Here is a 20,855-nt window from a genome sequence, read left to right on the forward strand (position 1 = left end):
CTTAACTACTAAAGGATTCTGGGGCAGGGAGGGGGGTACTATAGAAGGAAATTATACTCAGGTTTTGTTTTGTTTTTATTGAGATAAAATATATGTAACGGCAGCCTGGGAGGTGGCACAGTGAATAAGGCATTAAACTCTCAGGTGTGAGGTCCTGAGTTCTGTCCTTGACATCACATGTGCGGAGAGAGAAAGACACCTGCAGACCTGCTTCACCTGTGAGGAGCGGGGGCTCAAACTGGGATCCTTAAACCGGTCCTTGAGCTTTGTGCCATGTGCGCTTACCCGCTGCACTACCGTCTGGCCCCTATCTCTCTCAGTTTCTAAAAATTTATTTATTATTGGATAGAGACAGAAATTGAGAGAGGAGGGGGAGACAGAGAGGGAGAGAGACACGTGCAGGGATGCTTCACTTCTGAAGCTTTCCCCTGCAGGTGGGGGCCAGGGTCTTGAGCCTGGGTCCTTGTGCAGGATAGCATGTGCGCTTAACCAGGTGCACCACCACCTGACCTCTCTCCCTCTCCTTCTTTCTTCTGAGTTTATCTCTTGTCTCTAGCCAAAATAAATGAAGTACTAAAGTTACTTTGGCATTAAGTATATTGATGATTAACATTGTTTTGAAACCTTTCCTACCATTTATCTTTAGATTTTTTTTTTAATCTTTAGATTTTTTCCCCACTGTCTTTCCCAGTTAATAACTAACTCCCTGTCATCTCCTGCTTATTATTACCACCTACTACTTTTTGTCTCTGAATTTGAATTCTAGGTGCCTTAAAAAAAAGTGAATTATATAATGCTTTTCTTTTTAACTGACTTCTGGTTAAAAAAAAAAAAAAGGATTTGTCTTATTTTCATGAGAAAGACTAGAGCACTGCTCAGCTCTGGCATTTGATGGTGCTAGGAATTGAAATTGGGACCCCTGTGAACACAGGCATGGAAGTCTGATTCACAACTTCTGGTAGGATGGTGGCCTGCTCTCATCATGAACACAACAGAAACTACAACATAGGGAGTCGGGCAGTAGCGCAGCAGGTTAGGCGCACATGGCGCAAAGCACAAGGACCGGCATAAGGATCCCGGTTCGAGCCCCTGGCTCCTCACCTGCAGGGGAGTCGCTTCACAGGTGGTGAAGCATGTCTGCAGGTGTCTGTCTTTCTCTCCCCTCTGTCTTCCCTTCCTCTCTCCATTTCTCTTTGTACTATCCAACAATGACGACAACAATAATAACCACAACAACAAAAAACAAGGGCAACAAAAGGGAATAAATAAATAACTACATGGAAACAACAAAGAAACAAGCTGGGACAGAGGGATTCACATCTGGGTTCTGGGGCAGGGAGGGGAGTACTATAGGAGGAGATTATACTATGGGGTCTTATTGCACAAGCCACCCAATTCTCAGCCCATCAGCTCCTGTTGATGAACCAGTTGCTGGTTCATTCCATGAAATCTCAGTCCAGCTGCATTCCTGCTGGGCTCACTGCTATCAGTGCAACTCAACCCATGCTCAGCTCAGGCCTAACTCAGCCTGTGCAAGGTAAGAGCTTGCCCATTTCCAGTTCTAGCTAGGGCCCTACTGCCAGCTTCAGCCTGGACTTGGTATAGTTCCCTAGGTCCTAGTAGGTGCCCTTCCTTTGACTGTAGTCCAGTTCCAGTCAGGACCCTAATGTCTCAATTACCTTTGCTGAGAATTAAACCTAATGAAAATGGCTAGGAAGATGGCATAATGGTTATACAAAAAGGAGCCAGGTGGTGGTGCACCTGGTTGAACACACACATTAAAGTGTGTAAGGACCTGGGTTCAAGCCCCTGACCCCCACCTTCAGGGGGAAAGCTTTGTAAGTGCTGAAGCAGGGCTGCAGGTGTCTCTCTGTCTCTCTCCCTCTCTATCACCCCCTTTCCTCTTGATTTCTGGCTGTCTCTATCAAATAATAATAAAAATTTAAACAAATGGTTATACAAAAAGACTTTCTTTTTTTTAACGGAACCACTGTATATATTTATTTATTTATTTATTATTGGATAGAAACAGAGAAACTGGGAGGGGCAGATAGACACACAGACAGAGACAACTGCAACGTTACTTCACCACTCATAAAGCTATCCTGTTGCAGGTGGGGACCAGGAACTTGAACCCAGGTCCTTGTGCACTGTAGTGTGTACACTTAACCAGGTGCATCATTGCCTTCCCCAAAAAGACTTTCAAGTCTTCAAAGATGAGCAGTACTCTGGTAAAAATAAATAAAGTGAACAAACAGAGCAAGGAGTAGATAACATAATGGTTATACAAAGAGTCTCCTTTCTGAGGTTCCAAAGTCCCAATTCCAATCCCCTGAGCAGTAGTCTGGTAAAAAGAAAAAACAAACAACCACAAAACCATGAGAAGACAACATAATTTGTCTACTGCTTTAGATCAGCTCAAGGAAAACTTCAAATCCAATAATGCATAAATCTCCTGATAAAGATCTCTTAGGTGCTCGCTTCAGCAGCACATATCCTAAAATTGGAGTGATACAGAGAAGATTAGCATGGCCCCTGTGCAAGGATGACATGCAAATTTGTGAAGGAGTGCATATTTAAAAAGAAAAAAAGGGGAGTCTGTTGGTGGTGCAGCAGGTTAAGCGCATGTGGCACAAAACGCAAGGACCAGCATAAGGATCACGGTTCTAGGCCCCGGCTCCCCACCCACAGGGGAGTCGCTTCACAAGCGGTGAAGCAGGTCTGCAGGTGTCTGTCTTTCTCTCCCCCTCTCTGTCTTCCCCTCCTCTCTCCATTTCTCTCTGTCCTATCCAACAACAACAACATCAATAACCACAACAATGTTAAACAACAAGGGCAACAAAAGGGGAAAATAAATAAATATTTTTAAAATAATAAAAAAGAAAAAAAGACCTTTTAGCGGTGGTCCGAGAGATGTTCGCCACATTGAAAATAAATATAGAGGATCCCAACAAACTCAGAGAAATAAGGAAGAAGCTTATTGACAAATTCATCACAGTGTTTAGAGGAGTGACAAGTAAAATGACAGCTAAAATAGACACAGCGGGGAACACCTGCAAGGACAGACACCAATGACCAAAGTGGAGAAGAGGAAGTTCAGAAGTCACCCTTCACCCCCCCCCCCCAAAACTAAAATAAAATAAAACCCTATGAGGAATAGTCAGATAGAATTAGGGAATGGGGAAGCCTTTAATAATAAAAAAATCACTCATTTAAATCTTATAAATACAAAAAATAAAATAAAAAGTCATCATGGGACATACTCAGTGGAGTGCTACTCAGCAGTTAAAAAAACAATTCTATTTGTCTTTTGGGACAAAATGCATGGAACTGGTGGTGATTGTTCTCAGTGAAGTAAGCAAAGGAAGGACAACCATGGAATGATTTGACTCATGTGAGATATCGAGAACTGAAACGTGGCCGGGGGGGTAGTAATAATGCAGAGAGACTCTCATGCTTGAGGCTTCAAAGTTCCAGGTTCGATCTCCTGCACCACAATAAACCAAAGCTGAGCAGTATTCAGAGAGAGAGAGAATTGAAACAGGCCAGGTGGTGACAGACATGGTTGAGTGCACTTGTTACAATGCTCAAGGACCCAGGTTCTGATCCCAAGTCCCCACCTACAAGGGAAAGCTTTGTAAGTGGAGAAACAGCATTACAAGTATCTCTCTTTCTCCCTCTCAGTCACCCCCTTGCCTCTTGATTTCTGGCTGTCTCTATCCAATAAATAAATAAAGATAATAAAAAATAAAATACAATTTTTAAAAAAGGAAATGAAACCCCAGATACCTGAGACTTGAAGGACCCCAAGAACAATAAATCTCTATCCCTCAATTATTCGTTACCTTTATCAAACTATATTTTTGTGACTTTTTTTTGCCTCCAGGGTTATTGCTGGGGCTGAGTGCCTGTACTACAAGTCCTCTGCTCCTGGAGGTAATTTTTTCCTCTTTTGTTGCCCTTGTTGTTTATTGTTGTTGTTATTATTATTGTGTTGATATTGCTGTCATTGTTGTTGGACAGGACAGAGATAAATAGAGAGAGGAGGGGGAGACAGAGAGGGAGAGAGAAAGATAGTCACCTACAGACCTGTTTCACCTCTTGTGAAGTGACCCTCCCCACCACCAATGGTGGCAGGTGGGGAGCCAGGACTTGAACTGGAATCCTTGAGTCAGTCCTTGAGCTTCACACCATGTGCACTTTTTAAAAAAAATTATTTCTTTATTGGGGAATTAATGTTTTACATTCAACAGTAAATACAATAGTTTGTACATGCATAACATTCCCCAGTTTCCCATTTAACAATACAACCCCCACTATGTCATTTATCATCCTTCACGGACCTGTTTTCTCCCCACCCAACCACCCACCCCAGAGTCTTTTACTTGGGTGCAATATTATAGTTCCATTTCAGGGTCTACTTGTGTTTTCTTTTCTGATCCTTTTTTCAACTTCTGCCTGAGAGTGAGATCATCCCATATTCATCCTTCTGTTTCTGACTTATTTCACTCAACATGATTTTTTCAAGGTCCATCCAAGATCGGTTGAAAACGGTGAAGTCGCCATTTTTTACAGCTGAGTAGTATTCCATTGTGTATATATACCACAACTTGCTCAGCCACTCATCTGTTGTTGGACACCTGGGTTGCTTCCAGGTTTTGGCTATTACAAATTGTGCTGCCAAAAACATATGTGTACACAGATCTTTTTGGATGGATGTGTTGGGTTCCTTAGGATATATCCCCAGGAGAGGAATTGCAGGGTCATAGGGTAGGCCCATTTCTAGCCTTCTGAGAGTTCTCCAGACTGTTCTCCACAGAGGTTGGACCAATTGACATTCCCACCAGCAGCAGTACAGGAGGGTTCCTTTGACCCCACACCCTCTCCAGCATTTGCTGCTGTTACCTTTTCTGATGTATGACATTCTCACAGGAATGAAGTGATATCTCATTGTTGTCTTGATTTGCATTTCTCTGACAATAAGAGACTTGGAGCATTTTTTCATGTGTTTCTTGGCCTTTTGGATCTCTTCTGTGGTGAATATTCTGTCCAAGTCCTCCCCCCGTTTTTGGATGGGGTTATTTGTTGTCTTGTTGTTGAGTCTGGCAAGCTCTTTATATATGTTGGTTATTAAACTCTTATCTGATGTATGGCATGTAAAGATCTTCTCCCATTCTGTGAGGGGTCTCTTGGTTTGGGTAGTGGTTTCTTTTGCTGTGAAGAAGCTTTTTAATTTGATGTAGTCCCATAGGTTTATACTTGCCTTAGTCTTCTTTGTAATTGGATTAGTTTCATTGAACATGTCTTTAAAATTTATGTGGAAAAGAGTTCTGCCAATATTTTCCTCTAAGTATTTGATAGTTTGTGGTCTAACATCCAAGTCCTTGATCCACTTGGAATTTACTTTTGTATTCGGTGAAATACAGTGATTCAGTTTCATTCTTCTGCATGTTTCAACCCATTGTTTCCAACACCATTTGTTGAACAGACTCTGCTTTCCCCATGTAATAGTCTGGGCCCCTTTGTCAAAGATTAGATGTCCATAGGTGTGGGGCCTCATTTCTGGGCTCTCAATTCTATTCCACTGGTCAGTGTGTCTATTCATGTTCCAGTACCAAGCAATTTTGATGACAATGGCCCTATAATACAGTTTGAGATCTGGCAGTGTGATGCCTCCAGTTCTGTTCTTTTTTCTCAAGATTGTTTTGGCAATTCTAGGTCTTTTCTGGTTCCAGATAAACATTTGTAGCATTTGTTCTATTCTCCTAAAAAATGTGCTTGGGATCTTGATGAGGGGATAGCATTAAATTTGTAGATGGCTCTGGGTAATATATTCATTTTGATGATGTTAATTCTTCCAACCCATGAGCATGGAATATCTTTCCACTTCTTTGTGTCTTTCTCAATTTCTTTGAGTAGGGACTCATAATTTTCAGTATACAAGTCTTTCACTTCTTTGGTTAGGTTTACTCCTAGATATTTTATTGTTTTTGTCGCTATAGTAAAAGGAATTGTTTTCTGGATTTCAATTTCTTCTAACTTAGTGTTTGCATAGAGGAATGCCACTGACTTTTGAATGTTAATTTTGTAGCCTGACACCTTACTGTTTTGCCTGATGATTTCCAAAAGCTTCTGCTGAATTCCTTCGGTTTTTCCATGTATACTATCATGTCATCTGCAAATAAGGAGAGTTTGACTTCTTCTCTTCCAATCTGTATGCCTTTAATTCCTTGCTCCTGCCTGATTGCTATGGCAAGAACTTCCAACACTGTGTTGAATAGCAATGGTGATAGTGGGCAGCCCTGTCTAGTACCTGATCTGAGTGGAAATGCTTCCAGTTTTTCACCATTGAGTATGATGTTGAGTGTAGGTTTGCTATATATAGACTCCACTATCTTTTAAGAATTTTCCATCTATTCCCATTTTTTGTAGTGCTTTGATCATAAAGGGATGTTGTATTTTGTCAAAGGCTTTCTCTGCATCTATTGATATGACCATGTGGTTTTTGGTCTTGCTTTTGTTGATGTGGTGGATCACATGGTTTGATTTACGTATATTAAACCAACCTTGCATGCCTGGGATAAACCCCACTTGGTCATGATGAACAAGCTTTTTGATATACTGCTGTATCCAGTTTGATAGAATTTTGTTCAATATTTTAGCATCTATGTTCATCAGAGATATTGGTCTGTAGTTTTCTTTTTTGGTTGTGTCCCTGTCTGCTTTTGGTATCAGGGTGATGTTGGCTTTATAGAAGCTGGCAGGGAGTATTCCAGTGTCTTCAATCTTCTGGAAGACTTTTAAAAGTAGAGGTATTAGTTCTTCTTTGAAGGTTTTGTAGAATTCATTTGTAAAACCATCTGGTCCAGGACTTTCATTTTTGGGGAGATTTTTGATAACTGTTTCAATTTCATTAGCTGTGATGGGCTTGTTCATGTTATCCACTTCCTCTTTACTTAGTTTTGGAAGTTGGTAGGTATCTAGGAAATCGTCCATTTCTTCCAGGTTCTCTAGCTTGGTGGCATATAGTTGTTCATAGAAGCCTCGCATGATATGTTGAATTTCTGCAGTGTCTGTTGTGATATCTCCTCTTTCATTTACTATCTGATTTATTTGGGTCTTCTCCCTTTTTTGTTTTGTGAGTCAGGCTAAAGGTTTGTCAATTTTGTTTACTCTTTCGAAGAACCAACATTTACTTTCATTGATCTTTTGTATGGTTTTCCTATTCTCAATGTTATTTATTTCTGCCCTAACTTTAGTAATTTCTGTCCTTCTGGTTGCTTTAGGATTCCTTTGTTGTTCTTCTTCTAGGTCTTTAAGATGTGCAATCAGGCTGTTTATTTGTGCCTTTTCTTGTTTCCTAATGTGTGCTTGTATAGCTATGAACTTCCCTCTTAGGACTGCTTTAGCTGTGTCCCAAATATTTTGATAGCTTGTGTCTTCATTTTCATTGAACTCTCGAAACATTTTGATTTCTTCCTTGATTTCCTCTTTGACCCAGAAGTTGTTAAGAAGTGTACTGTTGAGCTTCCACATTTTGGCACTGTTACTAATCTTTTGTTGATTGTTAAGTGTTAGTTTAATTCCACTGTGGTCTGAGAAGATGCTTGGGATGATTTCAATGCTCTTGAATTGGCTGATGCTGTCTTTGTGGCCTAACATATGGTCTATCCTTGAGAATGACCCATGTGGATTTGAGTAAAATGTGTATTCCAGTTTCTTGGGATGAATGACTCTGAAAATGTCCAGTAGTTCTAGTTTATCTATCTCTTCATTTAGCTCCCTTATGTCTTTATTGATTTCCTGCCTGGATGATCTGTCAAGTTGAGAGAGTGGGGTGTTGAAGTCCCCTACTATGATTGTGTTACTGTTAATATATTGCTGTAGCTCTTTCAGTAGAAGTTTGATGTATTTAGATGGCTTCTCATTGGGTGCATAGATGTTAATAATTGCTAAGTCCTCTTGACTGACTGATCCTCTGAGCATTAAGTGTCCATTCCTATCTTTTTTAATCTTATCTATTTTAAAGTCTATCACGTCAGATATGAGAATAGCTGCTCCTGCCCTTTTTTGTGGGCCATTGGCTTGTATAATAGTTTTCCATCCTTTCACTTTAAGTCTGTGTTTGTCTTGTTGAGTTAGGTGGGTTTCCTGTAGACAGCATATTGTTGGATTGTATTTTCTGATCCATCTTCCTACTCTGTGTCTTTTAATAGGTGAATTCAGGCCATTGACATTTATTGATATCAAAGATTGAAGATATTTTAACGCCATTCTTGTAGAGTTTTATAGTGTTTTGATATATGTCCTATTTGTGGTGGTCTGGTTGTTTATAGGAGACCTTTCAGAACTTCTTTCAGGGCAGGCTTGGTGATGGTTGCTTCCTTCAACTGTTGCTTGTCTGAGAAGGTTTTGATGCCTCCATCTAGTCTGAATGACAGTCTAGCAGGATATAGTATTCTTGGCTGAAAGCCTTTCTCATTGAGCACTCGATAGATATCTTGCCATTCTCTTCTGGCCTGTAGTGTTTGTATGGAGAAGTCTGCTGCTAATCTTATGGGTTTTCCCCTGTAGGTGACTCTTTGTTTTTCTCTTGCAGCCTTCAGGATCCTTTCTTTATCCTTATTCCTTTCCATTCTAAGTATGATATGTCTTGGTGTCTTTAGGTCTGGGTTAATTCTGTTTGGGACCCTCTGGGCTTCTTGAATTTTTATGTTTTTGATGTTGTCTAGACTAGAGAAGTTTTCAGCTACTATGGCCTGGAAAATACTTTCTTCCTCCCCTTCTCTTTCTTCCTCTGGTAAGCCAATAATGCCTATATTATTTCTTTTGAAGTCATCCCATAGGACTCTGTTGTTGTTTTCAGCATCTCTTAATCTCTTTTTGAGATCTCTTACTTCTTTTTTAGTTGTCTCTAATTCATCCTCAATCTTGCTAATTCTGTCTTCAGCCTCATAGATTCTATTCTCTCTGCCCTCTACTGTTGTCTGGAGTTCATCTATTTTGTTTTAGCTTGTTCAGCTAGTTGCCTTCTTAGCTCAGCGATTTCAGCTTTCAGCTCTCTAATAACCATGAGATAATTAATATTTTCTTCCATATTCTCATTTGTTGTTCCTGCATTTCTGATTACAATTTTTTCTAATTCTTTACTCACTCCTGTTATTATTTCCTTAGCTAATATTTGTATGTTGAACTCATTATTTTGTCCTCTGGAGGATTTTTAGCTGGACTCTTGTCCTGGGTTCGATTCTCCAATATTTTTTCTTGTTGTTTTAACCATTTTATATTTTATGTTATGAGTTCCCTTTATCAGTACTTTTCAAATTATTGATCACTATTGCCTGGATTGACTTGTGTCTAAGTAAGTTAATTAAAGGGTTCACAGTGGTGGAAGTTAACAGTTATTTCAATCCCTGAGTTGGAGCTCTGTGGTTTAAAAGCCTCTTTCTTTTTTTTTTTTTTTCCTTCCCTGTAGGCTATGGGAGCCTGAGGGCTTTTAAACTATCAATAAGCTTCTTAGCTTAATCACTGACTCCTGACCAAGAGATAAAGCAGGGTGTGGTAGAGATAATCAGTGGTTATGCAAAGGGACTTTCACAGCCCCTCAGCTATGCCACCGAGGTATAGATCTTCTGAGTTTCCTGGTTAGATCTCTGTCCCCTGGTGTCCCTTCCTGTTGCTGCTCCAGATTCTGAGGGTAGTAGCAATGGAGACTCAGAGTTGCACTTGGTGAGTTTCTGGGGAGTCCTCTCCTCCCTTCAGCTGTCCCCTTGTTGGTGGAGCAGACTGGAGGTGGTGTCTCAACTGATAAACTGCTGAACTGTTAGCAGTCACTTAATCTCTCCTTAGGCCCCTCTCTCCTCTCTGTCACCAGCCACATGTGTTTGTACTCACCAGTGATTTACTGGGTTCCTGTGGTCATTCTAGTCCTGTCTTGTTTCGGTCCCGGGTGGTCTCCTTTGGTATTCCTAGTTGATCTGGGAGAGGAGAGGAGAGAAAGTGATCTGCTGCTCATAGCTCCACCTCCGGAAGTCACACCATGTGCACTTAACCCGCTGCTCTACTGCCCGGCCCCCTCAAAAAAATTTTTTTCATTAAATGTAAAAAGAGGAAAATAAAAATAGTGAGGTAGAAGGAAACTGAATAGAGGGGTGTAGACAGCATCCTATAAGTGGAAAAGGAGCCAAGTTGGTGGAGGGTGTTGGGCTGACACCAGTCATTCAGTTTTTTTTTTTAATATTTATTTTATTTATTCCCTTTTGTTGCCCTTGTTTTTTTTTATTGTTGTAGTTATTATTGTTGTTGTCATTGTTGGATAGGACAGAGAGAAATGGAGAGAGGGAGGGAAAGACAGAGAAGAGAAGAGAAAGACACCTGCAGACCTGCTTCACTGCCTGTGAAGCGACTCCCCTGCAGGTGGGGAGCCGGGGTTCAAACCAGGATCCTTATCCCGGTCCTTGTGCTTTGAGCCACCTTTGCTTAGCCCGCTGCACTACAGCCCGACTCCCGCAGATTTTTATAACAACTGTGCTTGTTTGTTTTATTAGAACACTGTTCAGTTCTGGATTTTATGGTGGTGCTGGGGATGGAGCCTGGGACTTTGGAGCCTCAGGCATGAGTCTGTTTGCAAAACCATCACATCATCTTCCCCTACCACAACTGTCTTGCAAATCGATATTGCCCCCGATTTAGTGACTTTAAATAATAAAAATGGTCATGAAGGTATTTAATCAAACCTGAGGTCCCAGGTTCAATTCCCAATGCCACATATGGCCAAGTCAGTAGTTTGGTCTTTCTCTCCTTAAGTAAACAAATCTTTGGAAAGGATCCTTTAAAAAGTGGAAATTAGTGAGAAGGGAACATTATTTTACTATCTTTAAATAAATGGATCATCAACTAAAGTAGAATGTGAGATGATTTTTTTTTGTATTTATTTATTTACTTATTTTCTCTTTTGTTGCCCTTGTTTTTCATTGTTGTTGTAGTTATTATTGTTGTTATTGATGTCGTCCTTGTTGAATAAGACAGAGAGAAATGGAAAGATGAGGGGAAGGCAGAGGGGGAGAGAAAGACAGACACCTGTAGACTTGCTTCACCGCCTGTGAAGTGACTCTCCTACAGGTGGGGAGCTGCGGGCTCGAACCTGGATCCTTAGGCCAGTCCTTGTGCTTTGTGCCACGTGCGCTTAACCTGCTGCACTATTGCCCGACTTTTTTTTTTTTTTTTTTTGCTTCTAGGATTATTGCTTGGTGCCTGCACAGTGAATCTACTGCTCCTGTCGGACATTTTTTTCCATTGTTGTTGTTGGATAGGACAGAGAGAAATGGAGAGAGGAGGGGTAGACTGAGAGTAGGAGGGAAAGATAGATACCTGCAGTAAGCCTCATGTCCATTTTCTAACATTTTAATCTAGCTGATAGCACTAGCGACCCGTGGTGGTTATTTGTGATTTTTAATGATTTTCTCTGAGATGTTAGTTGCAACTTGTGCTGGCTATCTTGAGTAAGAAAGAGGATTATTCTAGGTCCTTTGTTTTGTTTGTTTTATTGCTTTTATCTTTGATGGACAGAGCAGTTACAATTGCAGCAGAATTTTTCAGCAACAAAATTTTATCTTTTTTTTTTTTTTAATTCCAACTGGGTATCATTTTTCCCCAGCAGAAAGTAACTGCTAATGATTGACTGGTTCAAATAAAACTTTTTCTTGGGGAGTTGGGCAGTGGTGCACCTGGTTGAACACACACCATACACAAGGACACAGGTTCAACCAGCAGTGAGGAAACTTCACAAGTGCTGAAGCAGTGCTGCTGCAGATGTCTCTATCTCTTTCCCTTTCTATTCCCCCTTCCCTTTCAATTTATCTCTGTCTCTATAATAAATAAATAAAATGGGGGCCAGGTAGTAGCGCAGCAGGTTAAGTGTACATGGCATAATGCTCAAGGACTGGTGTAGGGATCCAGGTTGGAGCCCTTGTCTCCCCACCTGCAGGGGGGGTCATTTCACAAGTGGTGAAGCAGGTCTGCAGGTGTCTTTCTCTCCCCCTCTCTGTCTTCCCCTCTTCTCTCCATTTCTCACTGTCCTATCCAACAACAATAAACAACAAGGGCAACAGAAAAGGGGGAAAATAGTCTCCAGGAGCAGTGGATTTGTAGGACAGGCACCAAACCCCAGCAATAACCTTAGAGAAAAATAAATTATACACACACACACACACACACACACACACACACAAATATATATATCTTTTCATTAACCAGATTTTGTAGTTTGGCAGAGTCTTTTCAAAGGACTAGTACCTTTTTCAAAATATATGACTTAGGAAAAGATTTAAACTGAGAATACTTAACTTTTTAATGTAAGTGCTATCAGGTGGTTCAGTGGATAAAACACAGGACTCTCAAGTATGTTCAGTCCTTGGCAGCATGTACCAGAGTGATGTCTGGTTCTTTCTCTGTGCCTATCTTCTTCATGAATAAATAAATAAAATGTTAAAAAATTACTTTCAGAGAATTAAAATAAGTATGTGTGAATTTTGTAATCTTATCTTTTCACCTCTGTGGGATGATTTTTCATTTAAATAGAATAAGAAAGGGGGAGAGAGAACTCACCAGAGTGAGAGGGAGAGACACCACAGCCACAGAACTTCCTCCAGTCCCACAGCACCTCCCATGAATCACTGGGGCTTGACCCTGGGTCCTGTACATGACAAGGCACACACCTTACTCTGTGAACCAAATCTCTCTGACCCTTTTAATCCTTTTAAATGGAAATTAATTTAGAAATATTTATTTGTTTGTTTGCTTATGAGAGAAAGAGGGGTAGGGAGAGAAAGAGAACCAGAACTTCACTCTGGGATATGTGTGGCTAGGGATTGAACTCAGCACTTCACACTTAAGAGTCCAATGTTTATCCACTGTGCCACCTCTCTGGTCACTACTTATTTATTTATTATTTATTTTTATTGGTGAGATAAAGAGTTCTGGCCTATGAGATGGAACCTAGAACCTCAGGCATGTATGTCTGAGGTTATTGAGCTATATTACCCAGGCCCCAATATCAGTGTGATTTATTTCAAACCCATATTCTATATCTATATTCATTAGTGTGTGCGTGTGTGTGTGTTTTCCAAGAATGCTGCCCAAATCTGGCTAGTGGTGCAAGAGATTGAACCTGGGACCTCAGAGCTTCAGACATGAGAGTCTTTTTGTATAACAATTATTCTATCTCCTCTGCTCTGTTAACTTAATTTTGAAGCTCTTGTTCCACAATGAATTTGAATTAGGTATACAATTGTATTTTCAGATGTTACTTAATCGTAGTATATATAGATATATTTTTGTCAGCTTAATAACTACCTTTGAATTCTTGAGTGAGGTTAGAAACAGTGAAGAGATTTCTCAAGTTCTTATATTCTATCATTTTAGAAAATAATTACTTTTATTATGGAAAAGTTAGAGCCAGTATTAAGCATTATTTGGTTAATATATTCTTTTGGTTCATTTTTGAGCTCTGGCTTGATTTCCGTTGTTGTATATTGCTCAGTGCATTGAATGGACAACATTTTGTAGGTACTTAATAGCTTCTTGATTTGTCTTTTGTTTACAACTGAGATAATTCAAACAACTCCCTAGTCATGTGATGGAAATGACCTTCATTCCACTTGTGTGGAACAAGTAGGCTGGAATTCATATATAAGCATAGTAGTTTAGGAATATGAAAGCTGGGGCCAAAGAGGACAGGTGAGCTTATCCAGGCCTAACAGAACTAGGCAACTGGAAAACATCTTATCAAAACAGCAAACTACAGAGCCTGGCCTGGCGACAACACTGTAATAAAAGTAGTCCCTCACAGGCAGTAAGGGTTGGAGTTTCCCAAACTATGTGTAAAGGCCCCAAACTGGCAAGAAAATAATACATGTTCTGAAAACTGCAAAGAGCCGGCTTTCACTGGATAATCATGGAAAGAAATAAGTGAACAAAAGAGCAAGAGTTCAAGAGAAAAAGATATTTGAGCAGAAGTTAGTCAGAAAGGTCTATCTATAATGAGCCAAGATTGTGCTGGGCACTACAGTTCCTCACGGGATGCATTGGATCGACCTTCTTGTGGTGCATCCCGTGAGTACCCATTCATTGGGGAAACTGACGATCCTTCCTAGCCGACTGAATCCACATGGATCCCAGTCACTTTCAAAGCCAGCAACAAGCAGCTCCTGACAGCTTTCAACCTGACCTGTTGACTGGCTACGGAAGAAGGGCAAACGCTAGAAGAAGAAACAGTTCCTCACAGACTACAGAGTTCAGAATGATCTTTCATTAGACCTCTTGGAAGCTAGTACTAGTTAGTGTGATTTCACTTCAGCCAGCTACTAGGTCTAATAACGTTGGTCTCTTAGTTTGAAAAACTCAAACTGAAAAAAAAAAGATTTGTTTTAAACTTTTAAGCATTAAAGAACCTTGGGAGTAGATTATGAAATATCTCTACTTTATTTCAGTGATTTCTTTCTTTCTTCTTCCTCCCCTCCTTTCCAGGTGCAGAGGATTGACCTTGGGACATTGTAGTGTCAGGCAAGAGAGTCTCTTTGCATAACCATTATGCTATTTAGCCCCTGCCCTTACTTTTTTAAAATATATTTTTATTTATTATTGGATAGAGACAGAGAGAAATTGAGAGGGGAGGAGGAGATAGAGAAGGATAGAGATAGCGAGACACTTGCAGCTCTGCTTCATCACTTGCAAAGCTTTCTCCCTGCAGGTGGGGACCGGGGCTTGAAACTGGGTCCTTGCACATTGTAACATGTGCACCCCCCCTTTTTTTTTAAGACTTGTTGATGAGCTAAGCAATGAGAGAAAACTAGAGCATCGCTCTGGCACATGCAATGGCAGGACTTTGGACTTGAGACTTTATGCTTGAGAATTCAGTGTTTTATCCACTGAGCCACTTTCCAGGATACTATATAAATAATTTATAAAATCCAGGTTGAATACAATCCTAGGGTATCATAAAAAATGATAGCTACAGTGCAAGGACTGGCATAAGGATCCCAGTTCGAGCCCCTGACTCCCCAACTGCAGGGGTATCAGTTCACAAACGGTGAAGCAGGTCTGCAGGTGTCTATCTTTCTCTCCCCTTCTCTGTCCTTCCCTCCTTTCTCCATTTCTCTCTATCCTATCCAACAATGACAACATCAACAACAATAACTACAACAGTAAAACAATAAGGGCAACAAAAGGGAATAAATAAATATTTAAAAAAACCCCGACAGCTAGTTACTTTGTTATATTCTGATGCTACTGATGGTGAAGTATTGTTATAGGGACAAAGAAAGTTGTAAAAATGAAAATTCTGGTATCTTACTGAATCAGAAAGACATCAGTATTGTTTTTGCATGCAAAATAGGAATAGTGTTCAGACTTTACCAATATACTTATGCATAGGGTTGCAGGGAAACAAGGACACACAGACTTAACCCTTTTTCTTCTAGGATGTATGCATCTGGAAGAAATCTCTGAGTGTGCCCCTAAAAAAGGTTTCAATTTCTGGGGGCCAGGCAGTAGCGCACCAAGTGAAGCACAGACAGTACAAAGCATAAGGATCCAGTTTGAGCTCTCTGAATCCCCACCTGCAGGGATAAAACTTTACAGGTGGTGAAGCAGGTCTGCAGGTGTCTTTCTCTTCCCTTCCTCTCTTAATTTCTCTCTGTCCTATCCACTAACAATAAAAATGGAAAAAATGGCCTTCAGAAGCAGTGGACTTATAGTGCAGGCACCGAGCCCCCAGTGATAACCCTAGAGGTAAAAAAACAAAAACAAACAAAGAAAAAAGGTTTCAATTTACTTTTGATAGAATATGACATAACTGTTATGGGAGAAGAATCACTACTACTCAGTGTCCTCATTTATCTTTGCCACTTACTAAGGACTTTTTTTTTTTTTTTTTGTAGGGTGTTTGACTATTTCTCTTTTCTTTTTTAAATTTAATATTTTATTTATAAAAAGGAAACACTGACTAAACCATAGGATAAGAGGAGTAAAATTTCACATAATTCCCACCACCAGAACTCTGTAGCCCCTCCCCTCCCCTGATAGCTTTCCTATTCTTTAACCCTCTGGGAGTATGGACCCAAGGTCACTGTGGGATGCAGAAGGTGGAAGGACTGGCTTCTGTAATTGCTTGCCCGCTGAACATGGGCGTTGCCTGGTGATCCATACTCCCAGCCTGTCTTTCTTTTTCCCTAGTGGAGAAGGGCTCTGGGGAAGCGGAGTTCCAGGACACATTGGCGGGGTTGTCTGTCCAGGAAAGTCTGATTGGCATCATGCTAGCATCTGGAACCTGGTGGATGAAAATAGTTAACATACAAAGCCAAACAAATTGTTGACCAATCATGGACCTAAAGGCTGCAATAGTGCTAAGGAATCTAGCAAGAAGGTTTTGGAAATCATCAGGCAATACAGTAAGGTGTCAGGCTACAAAATTAACATTCAAAAGTCAGTGGCATTCCTCTATGCAAACACTAAGTTAGAAGAAATTGAAATCCAGAAAACAATTCCTTTTACTATAGCAACAAAAACAATAAAATATCTAGGAGTAAACCTAGCCAAGGAAGTGAAAGACTTGTATACTGAAAATTATGAGTCCCTACTCAAAGAAATTGAAAAAGACACAAAGAAGTGGAAAGATATTCCATGTTCATGGGTTGGAAGAATTAACATCATCAAAATGAATATATTACCCAGAGCCATCTACAAATTTAATGCTATCCCCATCAAGATCCCAAGCACATTTTTTAGGAGAATAGAAAAAATGCTACAGATGTTTATGTGGAACCAGAAAAGACCTAGAATTGCCAAAACAATCTTGAGAAAAAAGAACCAGAGGCATCACACTCCCAGAACTCAAACTATATTATAGGGCCGCTGTCATCAAAACTTCTTGGTACTGGAACATGAATAGACACACTGACCAGTGGAATAGAATTGAGAGCCCAGAAATGAGGCCCCACACGTATGGACATCTAATCTTTGACAAAGGGGCCCAGACTATTACATGGGGAAAGCAGAGACTCTTCAACAAATGGTGTTGGAAACAATGGGTTGAAACATGCAGAAGAATGAAACTGAATCACTGTATTTCACCGAATACAAAAGTAAATTCCAAGTGGATCAAGGACTTGGATGTTAGACCACAAACTATCAGATACTTAGAGGAAAATATTGGCAGAACTCTTTTCCGCATAAATTTTAAAGACATTTTCAATGAAACGAATCCAATTACAAAAAAGACTAAGGCAAGTATAAACCTATGGGTCTACATCAAATTAAAAAGCTTCTTCACAGCAAAAGAAACCACTACCCAAACCAAGAGACCCCTCACAGAATGGTAGATCTTTACATGCCATATATCAGATAAGAGTTTAATAACCAACATATATAAAGAGCTTGCCAGACTCAACAACAAGACAACAAATAACCCCATCCAAAAACGGGGGGAGGACTTGGACAGAATATTCACCACAGAAGAGATCCAAAAGGCCGAGAAACACATGAAAAAATGCTCCAAGTCTCTGATTGTCAGAGAAATGCAAATCAAGACAACAATGAGATATCACTTCACTCCTGTGAGAATGTCATACATCAGAAAAGGTAACAGCAGCAAATGCTGGAGAGGGTGTGGGGTCAAAGGAACCCTCCTGTACTGCTGCTGGTGGGAATGTCAATTGGTCCAACCTCTGTGGAGAACAGTCTGGAGAACTCTCAGAAGGCTAGAAATGGACCTACCCTATGACCCTGCAATTCCTCTCCTGGGGATAAGGAACTCAACACATCCATCCAAAAAGATCTGTGTACACATATGTTCTTGGCAGCACAATTTGTAATAGCCAAAACCTGGAAGCAACCCAGGTGTCCAACAACAGATGAGTGGCTGAGCAAGTTGTGGTATATATACACAATGGAATACTACTCAGCTGTAAAAAATGGTGACTTCACCGTTTTCAGCCGATCATGGATGGACCTTGAAAAAATCATGTTGAGTGAAATAAGTCAGAAACAGAAGGATGAATATGGGATGATCTCACTCTCAGGCAGAAGTTGAAAAACAGGATCAGAAAAGAAAACACGATCAGACTTCCGGAGGCAGAGCTACAAGCAGCAGATCTCTTCCTCTCTTCTCCTCTCCCGGATCAACTAGGAATACCAAAGGAGACCACCCGGACCTAAACAAGACAGGACTAGAATGACCACAGGAACCCAGTAAATCACCTGTGAGTACAAAAACGCGTGGTTGGTGACAGAGAGGAGACAGGAGCCTAAGGAGAGATTAAGTGATTGCTAACAGTTCAACAGTTTATCAGTGGAGACACCACCTCCAGTCTGCTCCACAACAAGGGGACAGCTGAAGAGAGGAAAGGACTCCCCAGAGACTCACCAAGTGCAACTCTGAGTCTCTATTGCTACTACCCTCAGAATCTAGAGCAGCAACAGGGAGGGACACCAGGGGACAGAGATCTAACCGGGAAACTCAGGAGAAGACCTATACCTTGGTGGCATAGCTGAGGGGCTGTGAAAGTCTCTTTGCATAACCACTGGATTATCTCTGCCACACCCTGTTTTATCTCTTGGTCAGGAGTCAGTGATTAAGCTAAGAAGCCTATTGATAGTTTAAAAGCCCTCAGGCTCCCATAGCCTACAGGGAAGAAAAAAAAAAGAGGCTTTTAAACCACTGAGCTCCAACTCAGGGATTGAAAAACTGTTAACTTCCACCACGGTAAACCCTTTAATTAAATTACTTAGACACAAGTCAATCCAGGCAATAGTAATCAATAATTTGAAAAGTACTGATAAAGGGAACTCATAACATAATATAAAAAATGGTTAAAACAACAAGAAAAAATATTGGAGACTCGAACCAGGACAAGAGTCCAGCTAAGTCCTCCAGAGGGTGAAGCACAAAACAACGAGTTCAACATCCAAACATTAGCTAAGGAAATAATAACAGGAGTGAGTAAAGAATTTGAAAAAATTGTAATCAGAAATGCAGGAACAACAAATGAGAATATGGAAGAAAATTCTAATTATCTCATGGTTATTAGAGAGCTGAAAGCTGAAATCGCTGAGCTAAGAAGGCAACTAGCTGAACAAGCTAAAATAGTATCAGAGCAGGGCAACAAAATAGATGAACTCCAGAAAGCAGTAGAGGGCAGAGAGAATAGAATCTATGAAGCTGAAGACAGAATTAGCAAGATTGAGGATGAATTAGAGACAACTAAAAAAGAAGTAAGAGATCTCAAAAAGAGATTAAGAGATGCTGAAAACAACAACAGAGTCCTATGGGATGACTTCAAAAGAAACAATATAGGCATTATTGGCTTACCAGAGGAAGAAAGAGAAGGGGAGGAAGAAAGGATTCTCCAGGCCATAATAGCTGAAAATTTCTCTAGTCTAGACAACACCAAAGACATAAAGATTCAAGAAGCCCAGAGGGTCCCAAACAGAATTAACCGAGACCTAAAGACACCAAGACATGTCATACTTAGATTGGAAAGGAATAAGGATAAAGAAAGGATCCTCAAGGCTGCAAGAGAAAAACAAAGAGTCACCTACAAAGGAAAGCCCATAAGATTAGCAGCAGACTTCTCCATACAAACACTATAGGCCAGAAGAGAATGGCAAGATATCTATCGAGTGCTCAATGAGAAAGGCTTTCAGCCAAGAATACTATATCCTGCTAGACTGTCATTCAGATTAGATGGAAGCATCAAAACCTTCTCAGACAAGCAACAGTTGAAGGAAGCAACCATTACCAAGCCTGCCCTGAAAGAAGTTCTGAAAGGTCTCCCAGACTACCACAAATAGGACATATATCACAACACTCTAAAACTCTACAAGAATGGCGTTAAAATATCATCAATCTTTGATATCAATAAATGTCAATGGTCTGAATTCACCTATTAAAAGACACAGAGTAGGAAGATGGATCAGAAAACACAACCCAACAATATGTTGTCTACAGGAAACTCACCTAACTCAACAAGATAAACACAGACTTAAAGTAAAAGGATGGAAAACTATCATACAAGCCAATGGCCCACAAAAAGGGGCAGGAACAGCTATTCTCATATCTGACATGATAGACTTTAAAATAGATAAGATTAAAAAAGATAGGAATGGACACTACTTAATGCTCAGAGGATCAGTCAATCAAGAGGACTTAACAATTATTAATATCTATGCACCCAATGAGAAGCCATCTAAATACATCAAACTTCTACTGAAAGAGCTACAGCAATATATTAACAGTAACAATCATAGTAGGGGACTTCAACACCCCACTATCTCAACTTGACAGATCATCCAGGCAGAAAATCAGTAAAGACATAAGGGAGCTAAATGAAGAGATAGATAAACTAGAACTATGGGACATTTTCAGAGTCATTCATCCCAAGAAACTGGAATACACATTTTACTCAAATCCACATGGATCATTCTCAAGGATAGACCATACGTTAGGCCACAAAGACAGCATCAGCCAATTCAAGAGCACTGAAATCATCCCAAGCATCTTCTCAGACCACAGTGGAATTAAACTAACACTTAACAATCAACAAAAGATTAGTAACAGTGCCAAAATGTGGAAGTTCAACAGTACACTTCTTAACAACTTCTGGGTCAAAGAGGAAATCAAGGAAGAAATCAAAATGTTTCGAGAGTTCAATGAAAATGAAGACACAAGCTATCAAAATATTTGGGACACAGCTAAAGCAGTCCTAAGAGGGAAGTTCATAGCTATACAAGCACACATTAGGAAAAAAAAACACAAGTAGACCCTGAAATGGAATTGGCATATTGCACCCAAGTAAAAG

The 20,855-nt window shown here is 40.3% G+C and overlaps 1 non-coding gene across 1 annotated transcript; it reads left to right on the plus strand.

The window, feature by feature from the left end:
- Positions 1-2,473: 2,473 nt before the first annotated feature.
- LOC132533216 (U6 spliceosomal RNA) lies at positions 2,474-2,580 on the plus strand. Its single transcript, XR_009545122.1, has one exon. It is a non-coding gene; the product is annotated as a U6 spliceosomal RNA (small nuclear RNA).
- Positions 2,581-20,855: the final 18,275 nt, after the last annotated feature.

This window comes from Erinaceus europaeus, chromosome 15 (assembly GCF_950295315.1).
Source record: "Erinaceus europaeus chromosome 15, mEriEur2.1, whole genome shotgun sequence".
Classification (NCBI taxonomy): domain Eukaryota; kingdom Metazoa; phylum Chordata; class Mammalia; order Eulipotyphla; family Erinaceidae; genus Erinaceus; species Erinaceus europaeus.